Source organism: Musca autumnalis, unplaced genomic scaffold, assembly GCF_047663935.1.
Source record: "Musca autumnalis isolate F117 unplaced genomic scaffold, ASM4766393v1 scaffold_1, whole genome shotgun sequence".
Classification (NCBI taxonomy): Eukaryota; Metazoa; Arthropoda; class Insecta; order Diptera; family Muscidae; genus Musca; species Musca autumnalis.
This window is the reverse complement of record NW_027411644.1, coordinates 268,430,272-268,447,271: the sequence shown is the minus strand read 5'-3', so window position 1 is coordinate 268,447,271 and position 17,000 is coordinate 268,430,272. Positions and strand designations below refer to the sequence as shown.

Sequence of the window (17,000 nt, the reverse complement as noted above, 5' to 3'; positions counted from 1 at the left end):
TTTGAACTTTTTTGTTCCATATCTATACCGTTTGGCGTATGGAACAAAAAAGACAAAAACGAATTGTTCCTCACAAAAAATTATGGCGTTTGGAACAAAAAATTGCCCAATTTTGCCAAGTTACGAACAATATGGCGTATGGAACAAATTGTTTTAAAGGACTTGGTTTAAAAATTGAAGAAGAATAGTTTTTAAATCAAAATGTTGTATTGTTATATAGAACTAAATTTTTTTTTTAAATTTAACGCCTCTCGCTTAATAAAAGACATGTAAGATAATCAAATGTCAGAAAATGAATTAAAATATAATTCCATTGCCACTACCAATAGCTCAAAGAACGATTATTGATTTTTTTTTCGAAAGGATTAACCCAGATAAAGCCACTGGTCGTTTAAACGCCACAAAAAATGGTTGCAAAAATTGACGTAAAACTCGGGTTTTTTCGAAGATTTTTGTGGGGTTTTTTGCATTTTGTTATAGTATTGTCTGTTATCTGTAAGTTCACGCTGATAACGCTTCATTTGACCTACGCATTTCCACGCAATTGGCCAAAAACCCAAGCCATTAAAAAAAATGGACTTTTTTGTAATTTTCGACTTTTGATGAAAAATTTAAATATGCGATAAAAATTTTATCAAAAATGTTAGAATCATATAAAGTCAGGGATTTGTTAGAAATATATAAGAGTATTTTCTCAATCAAAAACCAAGGGATTAGTATGTAAGGATACATCTATATTACCCTCCAAAGTTTTTGGAACTTTTAAAAGAAGGCCCGATAGCAGCAAAACTATACGTTTTAGAGAAAAAAGTTATTTTTTAAGAAATACTTAAAAAATCTCAAAATTATAATTTTCATAAAAAATTTTAAGTTTTCTCGCAAAAAAAATTCTCGGCGCTAAGTGGGTTAAACGATGAAATATGGCAATAAAAAGAAACTAATAAAAAATATATTTTTCGAAAGTGAAGGAGACCAGTCCTTAATTAAATGTAAAGGAAACATATAAAAATGGTCTCTAAAGCATTTATTTTCTACTGCAACTGTTTTATTGAAGCCCCCGAATTTTCAACTCTACAGCAGCACTTCACATAAAGGAGGTGGAACACAATTGATCAAAAGTTTGTTTGCTAAATTGTGACAAAAACTGTTCCATGTGACACAAATTGCCAAAAACATGAAAAAAGATCCTTTGGAACAAATCAACAACCTTTTGCATTTATAAAAATTGACCATAACTTCTAGACTATAACAAATATCTGACTAAAATAAACTCCTAATATATTCTTTGAGATTAGTTAAGTATAACTGAGCTCTTAAGGTAATGGATTTTTGCACCACATCTAGCCTGTATGGACTCAAACATTAAATTGTGTTTTTCTCGAATCAGGCAAATGGCGTATGGAACACTTAGGCATGACACCGACGATATCAGAAAAGAATATACAAAATAAAAAAGTCCGTCCTACAGTTCCAAGGATATGGATGGAAAGAGGAAAATGCATGCAATGATGCGTCTCCAAACAAACTAGACGCACATGGCTAACTCGGCTTCAAACTTGCCCCTGATATAATCAATATTCGAACCTGATATTAATATTACACTGTGCAAATCATGGACCAAATCGGTAACTCCCCCTAAGAGTAATTGTGCTCACCATTTTTTTAGAAAAATTTTGAACTTTTGTGGGGAAAGTACCTGGAGGAGTGGCCTGGCATGGCACATCTTCGAGTTTAAACTTAAAGTTTGGTGAAAACATTAGGATTTAAAAAATGTGGACCCAATCTGGACCAATGTGAATTACCCCATTTAGTTATCGTGCCCAACAGGCATTTTATGTGGTGCCGGCAGGGTTATTTAGAGCTTTTGGAACATTATTAGGGCTTTAGAAAATTATACCCAAACCAAGGGAGCCCTGAGCACCACCTGCTGCAAAAAATTCATACCGATCCGACAGACTCCCCAAATTCCACTTGTGCAGAAAAATTTTGAAAATTTGTGTTAGAGGTACTCAAAGGAGTGAACCGATATTGTCCATATTCGTTACTGATATGTCTGGAGAAAATATTACGAAGTGCAAAGTTTGTATGCAATAGGTTACTTCCTTCAAGAATTATCGTTCGCACCATTTTAGCGAAAGATGTTGAACTTTTGTGGGGGAGGTACCTGAAGGAGTGGAAATTTGGATAAAATAGGTTGACCCGTTCGAGAGTTACAGAACAGTCAGACGGGCGGACATGGCTAAATCGACTCCTAATTGTCTGAAACCCATTTCGTCAAAACGTACTTGGGATCTAAAACCATTACTTAGATGTGTCACATTTAGCCTAAAGGCTGAGGGTATAAAAATATAAGCAGCTTCAGAAAATAAAACCAGTAAGGAAAGGATCATAGTCGGGCGGGGCCGACTATATGATACCCTACACCACTGTGAATATGTAAAATATAGGAGATATATATCAATTTGAACTGATTTCTATATAATATGGTACACTTATTACTAAGAAAATTCCGTCACACATTCCAAATTTCATCAAAATTGGACAGATCGGGCGAAAATCTGAACCGATTTCGATATAAGTTGTTACACTTATTTCAAGACCAAATTCAGACACTCATTCCAAATTTCATCAAAATTGGACGTATATAGCGTGTTTGGTGCAGCAAATACGCCAAATTGGCCGAAAATATATATGGGAGCTATATCCAAATCTGAACCGATTTCGCTGTAGTTTGGCACATATATTTTTAGACCAAATTCAGTCACACATGCCAAATTTCATCAAAATCGGACGTATATATCGTGTTTGGTGCAGCAAATACGTCAAATCGGCCGAAAATATATATGGGAGCTATATCCAAATCTGAACCGATTTCGATATAAGTTGGTACATTTATTTATAGACCTAATTCTGTCTTAAATTCCAAATTTCATCAAAATTGGACAGATATAGCGTGTTTGGTTTATCAAATACCTCAAATCGGACGAAAATACATGTGGGAGCTATATCCAAATCTGAACCGATTTTCAGCAAAAGCAATAGCGTTCTTCCAACGGCTAAAAAATGATCTTGCCCAATTTTCAGCCAAATTGGACAACAAATGCGACCTGTACGTTGCGAACGGACGGACGGACATGCATAAATCGACTCAGAAAGTGATTCTATGCATATCCCTAGAAGGAGCTATGGGTCTATCTTTTTTCCCTATGCATGTTACATACAAATGCACTAACTCATAATACCTCTTACCACAGTGTGGTGTAGGGTATAAATAGTGGAATCAATCGATGAACCAGTAAAATCTAAAAATACTGCAACAGAGATCTTTAGTCATACGTTCTCCTAAGAGCTTCATTGCATGGCAAATCGAATGACCCTGAATTTTTAGCTGGGGTACCGTTACATATGTGGCCTATTATATATTCTTGCCTTTATTAAAGTTTATATTGCGGCACATAAATTCATATTTTTGATATACTCGTACATATATTTCTTTATGTGAAAATGTTAGCATCAAATTTGTTTGTAAAAGCTTTAACCTTGTTCCGCCAGATGTTTTTCTCTCAAACACATGAATTATGATGATATTATTATTATCAGCTTAGAATTATTGTTAAACAAATCGTTTTGCCACATTTTTCCTTTTACGATATTATTTTGTTTTTCATCATGAAAATGGTTGAATGAACGGATGAATGGATGGAAGTATAAATAATGAATGAATGAATCCATGGAGATATTCATATTTATAAGCCGGAATATGGAATACCGTTGTATCTTTACGCCTTATCATCAGCAACATCATCACGGTTATCGCCATACAAACGTAAAGAAAACCGATTTGTTTTTGAAAACGTTTTCTCTGTTAACCTGTTGGCTTAGTTTTTTGTGTTGAATTTTTTTCATTGTTGTTGTTGTTTCTATTGAGTTTCATTTTTCTTTTTCATTATTCATATTCAATCCATGGATTTTTTTCTCTTCTTTTTGGAGTTCAGCAGTTGGCCGGTGTTGTTGGCTTTGGCGGTGGTATTTATTATGCGTAAGGCGTATAATATGTTGGCTAGCTAGTTGGTTGGTCTCTTCTGATGATGATATTATACCTGTAGACCTGTAGCAAAAATTGTTTGAATATTGCAACATACTGTTGTGATTTTTAATTGATTTTGACTGAGATATGGCAAAGGCGAACTGAAGGCAGAGATGTGGAAGAAACAACACCCAATAACAACATGCAATTTTTCACACCGATTCCAATATATGCCATACTTGTGTTTACGACAAACAATTGTCTTTCAACGTCAACTATAGTCGTCGTCGTTAAATCGACTGTTTGGCAATCGGAAAATTTCAGACAGAGTTCAATGTTAGTTCATTTATCATTTGTTGATGTTGCTCTGACTCCAAAACAACTATATCCAATAACAAATTGAGTATTGAGTGAAAATTTTCCCCCATTTTTTGTTGTTTTCCATTAATTCATAAGTGTATGCTTGACATAAGCTCGAGAAAAAAATTATATTTTAATTTAAATTTAATTGAGATAAATTATAAGAGAATTGGCGTTCTTATTTAGTGACTTCTGTTTTTTTATAATTCAAAGCTTAATTTAAATTTGGTCATTTAATACTTTATTGAAACAAAAATAAAAAATAATAACAATAAACAAGTAACAGTCGTCAAGTTCGGCCGGGCCGAAATATATACATAATATATGGTTAACTAGCTGAACCCGGTGCGCTTTGCTGCCCCGACTACGATAAAATATAATGGAATGCCATAATTATATTAACGTTTTTAATATTTTAACGAATAAATATAGGAGATATGAAGGCGTTATATACCTATTCCTATTGTTATGGAGCTACTATGGTATTTTTGTATGTTTCAGGAGGTAACACTCCTCCGAAAGCCTTTCCGCCTATAAGTATTCCTAATGATTTAGATGTATCATAATAAAAAATAAATCTTAAGAAGTCTCTCAAAGATATGATACTTAACCCAGATAAAGCCACTGGTCGTTTAAACGCCAAAAAAATATTTGCAAAAATTGACGTAAAACTCTGTTTTTTTTTTTTGAATATTTTTGTGGGGTTTTTTGCATTTTGTTATAGTATTGTCTGTTATCTGTAAGTTCACGTTGACAACGCTTCATTTGAGCTACGCATTTCCACGCAATTGTCCAAAAAACCAAGCTATTCAAATAAATGCTTAAGAAATCTCAAAAATATAATTTTCATACAAAAATTTAAGTTTTTTCGCAAAAAAAATTCTCGGCGCTAAGTGGGTTAATAGCTGTAGCCTTGGTCAATTCCTTCCCAAATATAAGTACTTGTGTAAATAATGATGACTTCTACTGACTGCCAAATCTTTAAATTTCATTAAAATTGAACATACGTAACAAAAACATGAAATCGACCGAAAATATATATGGGAGCTATATTCTTATATGAACCGATCTCGATATAATTTGTCAAATTTATCTTTAGACCAAATCCCGTCTCACATTCCAAATTTTATTGAAATTAAACATACTTAGAGTGTTTTGTGCATAAAATAAAGAAAATCAGCCGAAAATATTCATATATGGGAGCTATATTCAAATCTGAACCGATTTCGATATAATTTGTCCCATTTATTTCTAGAACGAATTCTGTCACGTTTTCCAAATTTCAGTGAAATTGGACACATATAGTGTGTGCAAATCTGAACTTGTCTCGATATAATTTGGCACATTTATTTTTGGAACAAATTCCGTCAGACATTCCAAATTTCAGCGACATTGGGCACATATAGCGTGTTTGATGCATCAAATACGGAAAGTCGGCCGAAAATATATATAGGGACAATATCCAAATCTGAACCGATTTCGATATAATTTGGCACATTTATGTCTAGACCAAACCCCGTTACGCATTCCAAATTTCAGCGAAATTGGACATATGTATACAGCGAGTTTGGTGCATAAAAAACAGGAAATCGGCCGAAAATATATATGGGAGCTATATCCAAATCTGAACCGATTTCTATATAATTTGACACATTTATTTCTTGACCAAGTTCTGTAACACATTCCAAATTTCAGCGAATTTGGACATATATAGCGTGTTTGGTGCATCAAATGCCGAAATTCAGCCGAAAATATATATGGGAGCTACATCCAAATCTGAACCGATTTCGATATAATTTGTCCCATTTATTTCTAGAACGAATTCTGTCACGTTTTCCAAATTTCAGTGAAATTGGACACATATAGTGTGTGCAAATCTGAACTTGTCTCGATATAATTTGGCACATTTATTTTTGGAACAAATTCCGTCAGACATTCCAAATTTCAGCGACATTGGGCACATATAGCGTGTTTGATGCATCAAATACGGAAAGTCGGCCGAAAATATATATAGGGACAATATCCAAATCTGAACCGATTTCGATATAATTTGGCACATTTATGTCTAGACCAAACCCCGTTACGCATTCCAAATTTCAGCGAAATTGGACATATGTATACAGCGAGTTTGGTGCATAAAATACAGGAAATCGGCCGAAAATATATATGGGAGCTATATCCAAATCTGAACCGATTTCTATATAATTTGACACATTTATTTCTTGACCAAGTTCTGTAACACATTCCAAATTTCAGCGAATTTGGACATATATAGCATGTTTGGTGCATCAAATGCCGAAAATCGGCCGAAAATATATATGGGAGCTACATCCAAATCTGAACCGATTTCGATATAAATTGGCACATATGTCTCTAGGCCAATATCCATCACACATTTTTAATTTCACCGAAATTGGACATATATAGCGTGTTTGGTGCATAAAATAAGGAAATCGGCCGAAAATATATGTGTATGGGAGCTATATCCAAATCTGAACCAATCTCAATACAATTCGGCACATTTATTTCTAGAACAAATTCCGTGAGAAATTCCAAATTTCAGCGAAATTGGACATATATAGCGTGTTTGGTGCATAACATAAGGAAGTCGGCCGAAAATATATGTGTATGGGAGCTATATCCAAATCTGAACCGATTTTGATATAATTTGGCACGTTTATTTCCAGACCAAGTTCCGTCATACATTCCAAATTTCATTGAAATTGAAATTCAGTACTATGCTAAGTCAATATTTGTTTATATCTTCTGTTCGGATTGACCGATCATTACCAAAATTAGACAGAATTTAAGTTAAAGGACGCTCGAAACCTCCAAATAATAGTTTGCTAATTCTGAAAAGCGAGTTTTGCAGGACAAGCTCGAAAAGTTTGGAAATTTCTTTGACCTTCAGCACTATGCTAAGTAAATATTTGTTTATAACTTCTGTTCGGATTGTCCGATCATTATCAAAATTTGATAGAATTTAAGTTAAAGGACGTTAAATATAAAAATGTAAAGAACTTGAAAACATGCTAAGTCGACTTAGCATACTATTGTTTGGAGGCGTCGATATATAGATATATATAGATAATAAATAGTTAAGAATTTAAATCGAATAATTAGTTTCCTTTCATGTCTCCAAAATTTAGTTCCACGAATACCCCAATAGCCTAAATTATCTAATCTAATCTAAACCAGTAAGGAAAGGATCAAAGTAGGTCGGGTCCGACTTTATGATACCCTAAACCACTGTGAATATGTAAAATATATGTGGGAGCTATATCTCAATCTCAACCGATTCCGATATAATATGGCACACTTATTTCTAGACTAAATTCCGTCACACATCCCAAATTTGGGTAGATATAGTGTGTTTTTTCATCAAATACCTCGAATTGGACGAAAATTTATGTGGGAGCTATTTGGATGTAGCCGATTTCGATATAATTTGGCACATTTATTTCTCGATCGCATTCAGTGACACATTCAAAGTTTCATCGAAATTGGTCGGTTTTGTGCAGCAAATATGTAAAATATATATGAGAGCTATATCCAAATCTTAACCGAGTTCGATAAAATTTGGCACATTTATTTCTAGACCGAACGCAGTCACACATTCCGAATTTCATCGAAATAGTACGTATATATCGTGTTTGGTGCAACAAATACGTGAAATCGGGCGAAAATATATATGCGAGCTATATCCAAATCTGAACCGATTTTCACCAAAATCAATCGCGTTCTTCCTATGGCTAAAGAAATTATACTTCCGAATTTTCTGCTGAATCGGACAATAAATACGACCTGTACGTTGCCAACAAAAATACATGGACAGACGGACGGACATGCATAAATCGACTCAGGAAGTGCTTGTATGTATATCCCCAAAAGGAACAAATGCACAAAGACATAATACCCCTTACCGCAGTGTGGTGTAGGGTATAAAAATACATATTTCAACCAAGTGTCACCTTTATGTGGGGGTATTTCATAGTGTGGACCTATCTGGGCAATGCACAGTGGTGGCACTTACATGGGAAGGTGTGACAAAAATACTTCTAGATAATATATCGATCTGAAATTTTTATCCATGGGTCCTCGTGGCCTAAAAACACTCTAACAAAAATATTGCAGCCCTACGTCGAAGATTTCGCGTGGTTCCCATGTAACGAATTATCTTGAATTTAAGTATTTTACTGTTACCAAGACATTGTTGAACCAAATTTGCTGTAATCCGGTACCAGGAGTTATTATTGCATTTGGTTTACTTTCCATATGATTTATATATCGATTTATTTGGGCAGATGTCAACCAAATATTCTAATCGAATAGGTTTTAATAATGAACTCAGAGTTCGGAACACCACATTATAAAGACATTTTATATCGGTCCACTTTTAACTACAGCCTCCGTATAGGGTTACCATACTTTTTCGGTACTTTATAAGCTTTAATAACATTTTCTGCAGAATTACCTGTAATAATGTGTTTTTAGTTCTCAGTGCAGGGAAAATCTCCACGTTTGGCGTGGCCCAACATGAGGGTGTCCCAAAAAAGAAAATTTATTTATTAAATTGAATACGCCCAAAATTTTTTATTTTTCTTGCACGAGTTTTCAATGCGACTCTTAGTTACCATGTCAATAGAAATCACTAATCACTATTGAACATAAATGTAAGAAAGGATAATAAAAATAATTTAAAAAATTCAAAAAATAGCAACTAAAAAAGGGTTTTAAACTTTGGATCATAACTGCCAAAACCGGAAATATCCTCAAAAAGTCTATACAGTTTTGAAATCTACAGGCACTAGGCTACCATTTGGTACTAGTGGCCGTTCTTGCGAATTTTCGGAAGGTAACTAAACTTTTAAGGAAATCCATACATCTACATTATATATTTTCATTTTGACCAATATTATAACCAAAATATTTGGCAACCATGCAATTTAGAGGAATTTTCATAACTAGAAAAGTGAAGCTTAGACAATTTACTAAATTATTCAACTTAAGTTAAGGCGTTAATAATTTCGTGATCAGTGTGAACCTCAAATGTCAAATTACAGCTAGTTCGGTTAAAAACTGTAGCTAAAATCTTCAAAATACCGAAAATCGTGGACCGTATAGCCTATCATCGAACTTGACCTTAGAGTTGCGTCGTTCATGAACGAACCGGCTCAAAGGAACGATTCCGTAAAAAGAACGAACGGATCCGTATCCAGCTCATTCTTTTATATCGTTCATTTAGATACCCGATGGACGAGTCATTGCTACTTACAAAATTAGCAGCATTGGTTTTGCAGTCAAACTATAACCAAACGCTGCGTAGCGCAAGCAGCACAATCTTCCACACAAAACAAACAATGATTCAGAGAGCTACTCTCGCTCAGTAACTCACCTCATTCAGTAGCACATCTCGGTCATATCTTTCTTTTGCATCATTCGTTCATCTGGTTCTTTCATATCAAAACCACCACCACTACGTTCAGAAACAAAACCACCCCCATTAGCACACAAACAAGCACGTAACACAAGAGTTGTGTCATTCGTGAACGAACATTTTCAAAAGAACGATTCGGTGAAAAGAACGACGGAGTCATATGCAGCAGAGAACGAACGACTTCAAAAGAAAATAATACAGTCAAATGTATTGTTGAACGAAAAAGAGCCAACGAACGAAGTAAACGACCCGGATCTTTTTGGTGAACGGAATGAAAAAGATCGATCCGCTCAATGAACGAGATTGCCCAACACTACTTGACCTGCCTGCAAACAAACGTCGCATCTTCCCTTTTCAGTGTCCTATCTCAATGTTTGTGGATTCTACAGTGATTACTACAGTCGGGCGACCGAAAGGACATGCATAGATCGTCTCAGAATTTTACCCTGATAAAGAATATATAGGGGTCGAAAATGATTATTTCAATACGTTGCAAACGGAAAAACAAACTTAATATACACTCCATACTATGGTGGAGGATATACAAATCTTAAAAAAACAAGTAAAAAAGTGTCAGTCGGCTTTGCCGACAGAGGTATACCCTCAGCCAATGTGAAGTGAAACTTTCATCTACGGACAGATAGTAGGTATTTAGCGTCTCTTCAGAATTTTGTGGCCCTTTTTCAACATTTGAACTTGCCGACAAAAATGTGGATTAGGAATTAACACAAATGTTGAACTTTTGTGGAGGAGGTACCCTTGGGGAGGACCGATATGGGCCATTTTAGAAGTTAAACTAAATTTTGACAAAATATTAGGAGATCCAAAGTTTGGACCAAATTGTTTGCACCATTCAAGTGATATCGTCCTAAAATTTTAGTGACATTTTTTAAATATTCGGGAGAAGTAACGGAAGTTGGGGACCGGTATTGCCCATGAAACTAAGTTTGGATAAAATATGACGAAGACCAAATGTTGCACCAAATCGGTAGAACAGTTCGAAAGCCACATATGGTGACACAGGGCTTTTTACACCTTTCGCGATGTTTTCCCAAGAAATATGGACCTGCTCCTGAAAAAATGGAGTTAGCGAATGCTAATCGCTTCAACAAAAATCAAAGTGATTCTAGAGCAGGTCTTAAAGTGAACTTTTCTGAAATTTTGTGTGGGAGGTACCCAAAGGTGTGGACAAATATAGTCCATATTCGAACCTGATCTATATCTGGTAGATATATTAAGATGTGCAGAGTATGGATTACATCAGTCACTCCCTTCAAGAGTTATCGTGCGCATATTTTTTCCGAAGATTTTTGAATTTTTGTGAGGCAGGTACCTGAAGGAGTGGACCGACATGGTTTATCTTCGAACTTAGGCTATGTTTGGACAAAATATTACGAAGGCCAAATTTTGGACCGAATTGGCAGATCCGTTCGAGATTTATCTTGCGCTCCAACCACTACACACGGTGTCATAGGGGTGTTTTGCACCTTTCAGGCTATTTTCTCAGGAAGTATGGACTTGCCCCTTATGAAACTTGTACCGTCGTATGGGGGACAGCGAATACAAGTTCTTACAACAAAAATCAAAGCGAATCGAGAGCAGGTCCTAAACTGAACATTTTCGAAATTTGAACTTAAACTAAGTTTGGGCAAAATATTACGAAAGCCAAATTTTGAACCGAATCGGTTGCTCCGTTCGAGAGTTATCGTGCGCACCAGCCAGCCAGACTGACAGACGGACAGACAGACGGACGGACATGGCTAAATCAACTCCAAATTGTCTGAAACACATTTCGTCCAAACATACTTGGGGTTTAAAACCATTATTTCGATGAAGCACCTTTTGTCCGTATGAAAGTGTATATACCCTCGTTGGCATAAATGCTGAGGGTATAAAAACAAAAATAATATAAATCAAATAAGAAGGGTGTTAATTTCGTCCGAGCTGAACTTTTTATATCCTCCAGCACGAACAATTAGTTTCATTTCGTTTATGAAAGAACCAAGTTCTCCCTTCCGCTAACCGTTAGTCATTATGTAACCCATTACAAAGTAATGTAAACAAGTTACTTTCTACATTACCAGTATGCTGACAAAACACTGAGTTATTTCTTATTTTACTCCTTACTTGGAAATAAGTACAGTGGCACAAAGCGTGTGTGTTCGACTACAAATCCGAGGGTTGTGTGTTCAACGCTCACCGTCTGTGCGCGATTTTTTTGTTAACAAAATAAAGAACAGATGGTGGTACACATGTAGTGTGATATAAGGTTTAAACGGACCTACGTACGGACACACATAGCCAGACCCACTCAGTTCGTCAATATATATTTTGGTATAAATACATAAAGGTGGATCTACGACCATTTATTCGATGTTTTACACACTTTTTAGACAAAACCAAGTTATAATAAATACCGTACCCTACCTCTCCAATATAGTGGTGTAGGATATAAATATTAATTATACCCTCAGCCTTTAGGCTAACATTTTCATACTACCAAAATTATTCTTAACGAAATAATGGTTTTAGACCCAAATTATGTTTGTACAAAATCCGTCTTTGCCTGGCTAAACGTACCATAACTCTCGAAGTGATCAACCGATTTGATCTAAAATTTGGCCTTCGTAATATTTTGTCTAAGCTTAGATAAAGGTAGAAGATGGTCCATTCGGCCATTTTGTGTAACTCCCCCACAAATGTTTTCGAAGGGAGTAACCGATTTGGTCTCCTAAACATACGTACGAGGGCGGTTCGGAAACTTCTTAGCCTATCAATGAAAGAGAATAGTTAGTTTTTCAAAAATATTTTTATTTTTCAATATAATCTCCTGAAACTTCAATACACTTAGTCCAACGCTTTTCTAGCAATTCTATCCCCTGATTAAAATAGTTTTCCTCAAGGTCTTCAAAATACTGGTTTACAACTGTAATTGCATCTTCATTTGAGGTAAAACGCTTGCCAGCAAGGGAACAAGTAAAAGTCACTGGGAGCTAAATCAGGAGAATAAGGTGGGTGGTCAAGCAACTCGTACTTTAATTCGTTGATTTTAGCCATTGTTAAAACACTCTTGTGCGCTGGTACGTTGTCTTTATGAAAAATTATTTTTTTGTGTTGCAAGCCAGGACGTTTTTCTCGAATTTGTACATTTAATTGATCCAAAAGGTTGCAATAGTACTCTGAATTTATTGTTTTACCCTTTTGCAGATAGTCAATCAATAAAATACCTTTGAAGTCCCAAAAAACCGTTGCCCTAACCTTACCAGCCGATTGAATTGTTTTTTGTTTAGTGGTGGATCCATGTCTCATCAACAGGTATGAAACGACGCATAAAATCCATTTTATTTCGCTTAAAACGATCCAAACAAGCTTGAGAAATGTTCATTCTTAAGCGTTTTTGATCGACTGTTTACAAATGCGGCACCCATCTTGCAGAAAGCTCTTTCATCTGTAGTTCTTCATACAAAATTAAATGGACTCGATCATTTGAGATGCCCATGATATTAGCAATTTCACGCACTTTTATTCGTCGATCATTTAATACCATATCATGCACTTTGGCTACAATTTCTGTTGTTGTTGCTGTTTTTGGACGTCCACTACGTGGTTCATCTTCAATGCTTGTACGACCACGTTTAAATTCAGCAACCCAATTTTTTACTGTTGCATATGAAGGAGCACTTTCACCTAACACATTCACCATATCATTATGAATTTCTTGTCCCGATAAACATTTTTTATGTAAATATTTAATGACAGCACGCATTTCTAATTTTTCCATTGTAAAAAAATTGCGAATGCGTCTTTTTTGAACACCTGTTTCTATATGAAGGAGTTGCCAGATCGAAACAAAATTTAACATGTGTTCATAACAGAGAAGGAGGTTTCCAAAACACTTAATTTTTTTCTGTATATACCGCGCTTTTTGTGCTAGGCTAAGAAGTTTTCGAACTGCCCTCGTATATCAGGTTCGAACTGCATCAGTCCACTCCTTCGGGTACTTCCAACACAAAACTACGGAAAAGTACTGTTTAAGATATGTTCGCTTTGATTTTTTTGCATCAGAATGTATTCGATCCCCTGATTATGACAAGTTTTGTCAAGGACTGGTCCATTCTTCTTGGAAAAATGGTCTGGAAGCTGTTAAAACCCCTACGTGTCTGGAGCGGTCGAAATCTTTTGAACTTGATACTGGTTCAAACTTTGCATATTGTAATATTTCTGTAAATCTCAGACGTGGTTTGAAGATGGACAACAGATCAACCCTTTAGGCACTTCTCCGTCTAAAATTTAAACATTTTCGTCGCAATATAGCCTTTGTATGCCTTTTACACCCTTATGCTAACGATAAAAATGTGCTTTCAACGAAATCCGTTTCAGACAATTTGGAATAGATTTATCCATGTGCCCCTGTCAGTATGTTTGGCTGTTTGAGCGCAAATAATTCTTGAATGGAGTAACCGATTGCGTTCAATTTATGTACATAGTAATATTTTCATCGAACATGAGTCATATCGGTCCTCGTCAAAAAATTCCCTCTAAAATGAAACTCTCGAAAGCAGTAACCGATTTGGTCCAAACTTTGCACATCGCAAATAAATCAGGATGGAATAGGGACTATATCGGTCCGCTACTTCAGGTACCTTTCATACAAACTTTTCTATTAAGACGATAGAGTTTTTTTCGGAGGAAAGTCCATCCATATTTTCTGAGATAATGGGTCAAAAAAAGAAATGGAATGACACGATAACTTACGAAACGATTATACGATTTTGCCGAAATTTCTTTCAAATGTACGTCATTCTTTGAGAGGGTCTTTATCTGACAACATGTTCGGATTCTCCTTCATAAACTTCAACATTTCGCTTAAGTGCATATTAAAGGCTGTCTAAAGATCATTCTGAAATTTTTACCAAACATACTCATGTTGATATAAATAAATAAGAAGGGAATCCAATCAAGATCCACTTCAAAAAAAGACTATGTTGACCCATTCCTTCTGGTACTACATTTATTAATGATAGTCTCGAAATTGTGTCGGTAAGTTGATGCATCCCTACAAGGCTACAAAATGTTGGGGAAAATGATATCAGTTGTGTATCCGGTATTCGCTTTGTACATAAATGTCACAATTAATTCAGGCTAAGGGTATATCTCTGTCGGCAAAGCCGACTGCTACGGACAAGATTTGAAGTTTTGTGAGTAAAATATACAAAAAAGTCTAAAAATTTACCATATCTGGGGGCCTGGGCCTTAAATGTCGAATATCTTAAAACAAGTAAGAACGCCGCTAAGTTCGGCCGGAAGTAAAATGAAGTAGAATGAAGTAAAATGGAACAATTAGTTCTTGTTTGTTTATAAAGAAGACTAAATACCAAATTTCAGCAATTTCGGTAAAACAATGTGGCTAACCTTCAAAATACGGAAATTCGGGAGGTACTGTTCTATGGGGGCTATATCAAAACGTCGATCTATACCGACAAATTTCTGACTGAAATTTTTTAGACTCAAAGAAGACTAAATACCACTTTTCCGATATTTCGGTAAGATAGTGTGGCTAAAACCTTCAAAATACCGAAAATCAAGAGGTAGACTTCTATGGCAGATATAGGAAGACGTAGGATTATACTGATAATTCATTTCTGGAATATTTTATAATCCCTTGGAAGACTAAATAACAAATTTCAATCATTTCGGTGGGATATTGACGTCACAACCTTTAAAATACCCCATAGAACGGCACTATAGGGGCTATATGAAGGCGTGGACCTATACCGAAAAATTTAAAGGGGACAGTTGAATACCCCCAACGAAGACTAAAAACCAAATTTCAGCCACATCGATGGATATTGTTGCCACAACCTTCAAAGTTCCGAAAATCGGGAGGTACCGTTCTGCGGGGGCTACATTAAGACTTGGACCTGTACCGACAATTTTCTGGAGGAAAGTTTTATATCCCCAACGAAGACTAAATACCAGATTTCGGAGGATTATTTTGGCCACAATCTTCAAAATCCCGAAAATAGGGAGGTAACGTTCTACGGGAAAGTTTTATACCCCAAATGAAGTCTAAATACAAAATTTGAGCCATTTCGGTGCATTATTGTGGCCACAACCTTCAAAATACCAACGAAAAAATTCAGTATTTTGGGGATTTAAACTAAATTTTTCGAAAATTAATTATTTCGCCTGCACTAATTAATAATTTAGTATGCTCTCTGCCGAAAAGATGTGCTTGTGTCATCCAGAATAGAGGATACGGAACGAAATATTGATTTCAAAAGCTTTTGTTGTACCTCAAATTGGGGGGTGCTTTAGTTTTGTCCGCTTATATTTCCGACCTACTTTTTTAATTTTAACTTTTGTTTATTTATTTCTAAATTCCTTATTTTTGTGCGTTTCCAATAATAAAGATATAAATAAAAAGAAATTTTAAAAAATTAACTTTGTTTTCTCAAAAAAATTATCATTTTAAAAAATGTGAAAAACATAAATACATTTTGAAAATCCTCTAAAATAGAACAAATTTGAATTAAAATGTAAATATAACGCATTCAGAACTGTCGTAGATAATTTTTATTACACGTTTAGGATGAAAAGCAGTATTTTATGGTAGCAAATTTCGAAGTTTCAAATTTCATGAGTAGACCCTAAATTTACAAAAAAAAAGTAAGAATACAGCTGATTGTCACTTCTATTTTATATGAATATGCCTTGTCCAATAATAAAGATATAAATAAATAAAAAGAAAAAGAAAAAATAAATTTATAACTTTTTCTCTTAAAAAAAATATAATTTAAAAAAAATTTGTTTTGGGCGACACTGTATACCGACAAATTTCTGGGGAAAGTTTTATACAACCAAATTCCAGCAATAAGGCTAAAACCTTCAAAATAGCGAAAATTTGCTGGTACCGTTCTTTGGGGGCTATATCAAAAATGAACCGATAAAGCTCTATCTTAAAAAGTGCGTGCTGTATCTTGATTTCAACAGACGGACATGGCTAGAATTTTACCCTGATCAAGAATATATATACTTTATATGGTCTCCGATGAACATTTCGATATGTTACAAATGGAATGACAAATTTAGTTATTCCCTCCATATTATGGTACCCTCCATATTATGGGTATAAAAACGAACTTCGCTAATGAAGACCAAAAAACTTCATTATCC

The 17,000-nt window shown here is 35.1% G+C and overlaps 1 protein-coding gene across 1 annotated transcript in view; it reads left to right on the top strand.

Moving 5' to 3' along the window:
- LOC141389530 (uncharacterized) overlaps nucleotides 1-17,000 on the top strand; it is a 1,388,168-nt gene that overhangs the window by 1,031,974 nt on the left and 339,194 nt on the right. The gene's annotated exons all lie outside the window — the stretch shown is intronic.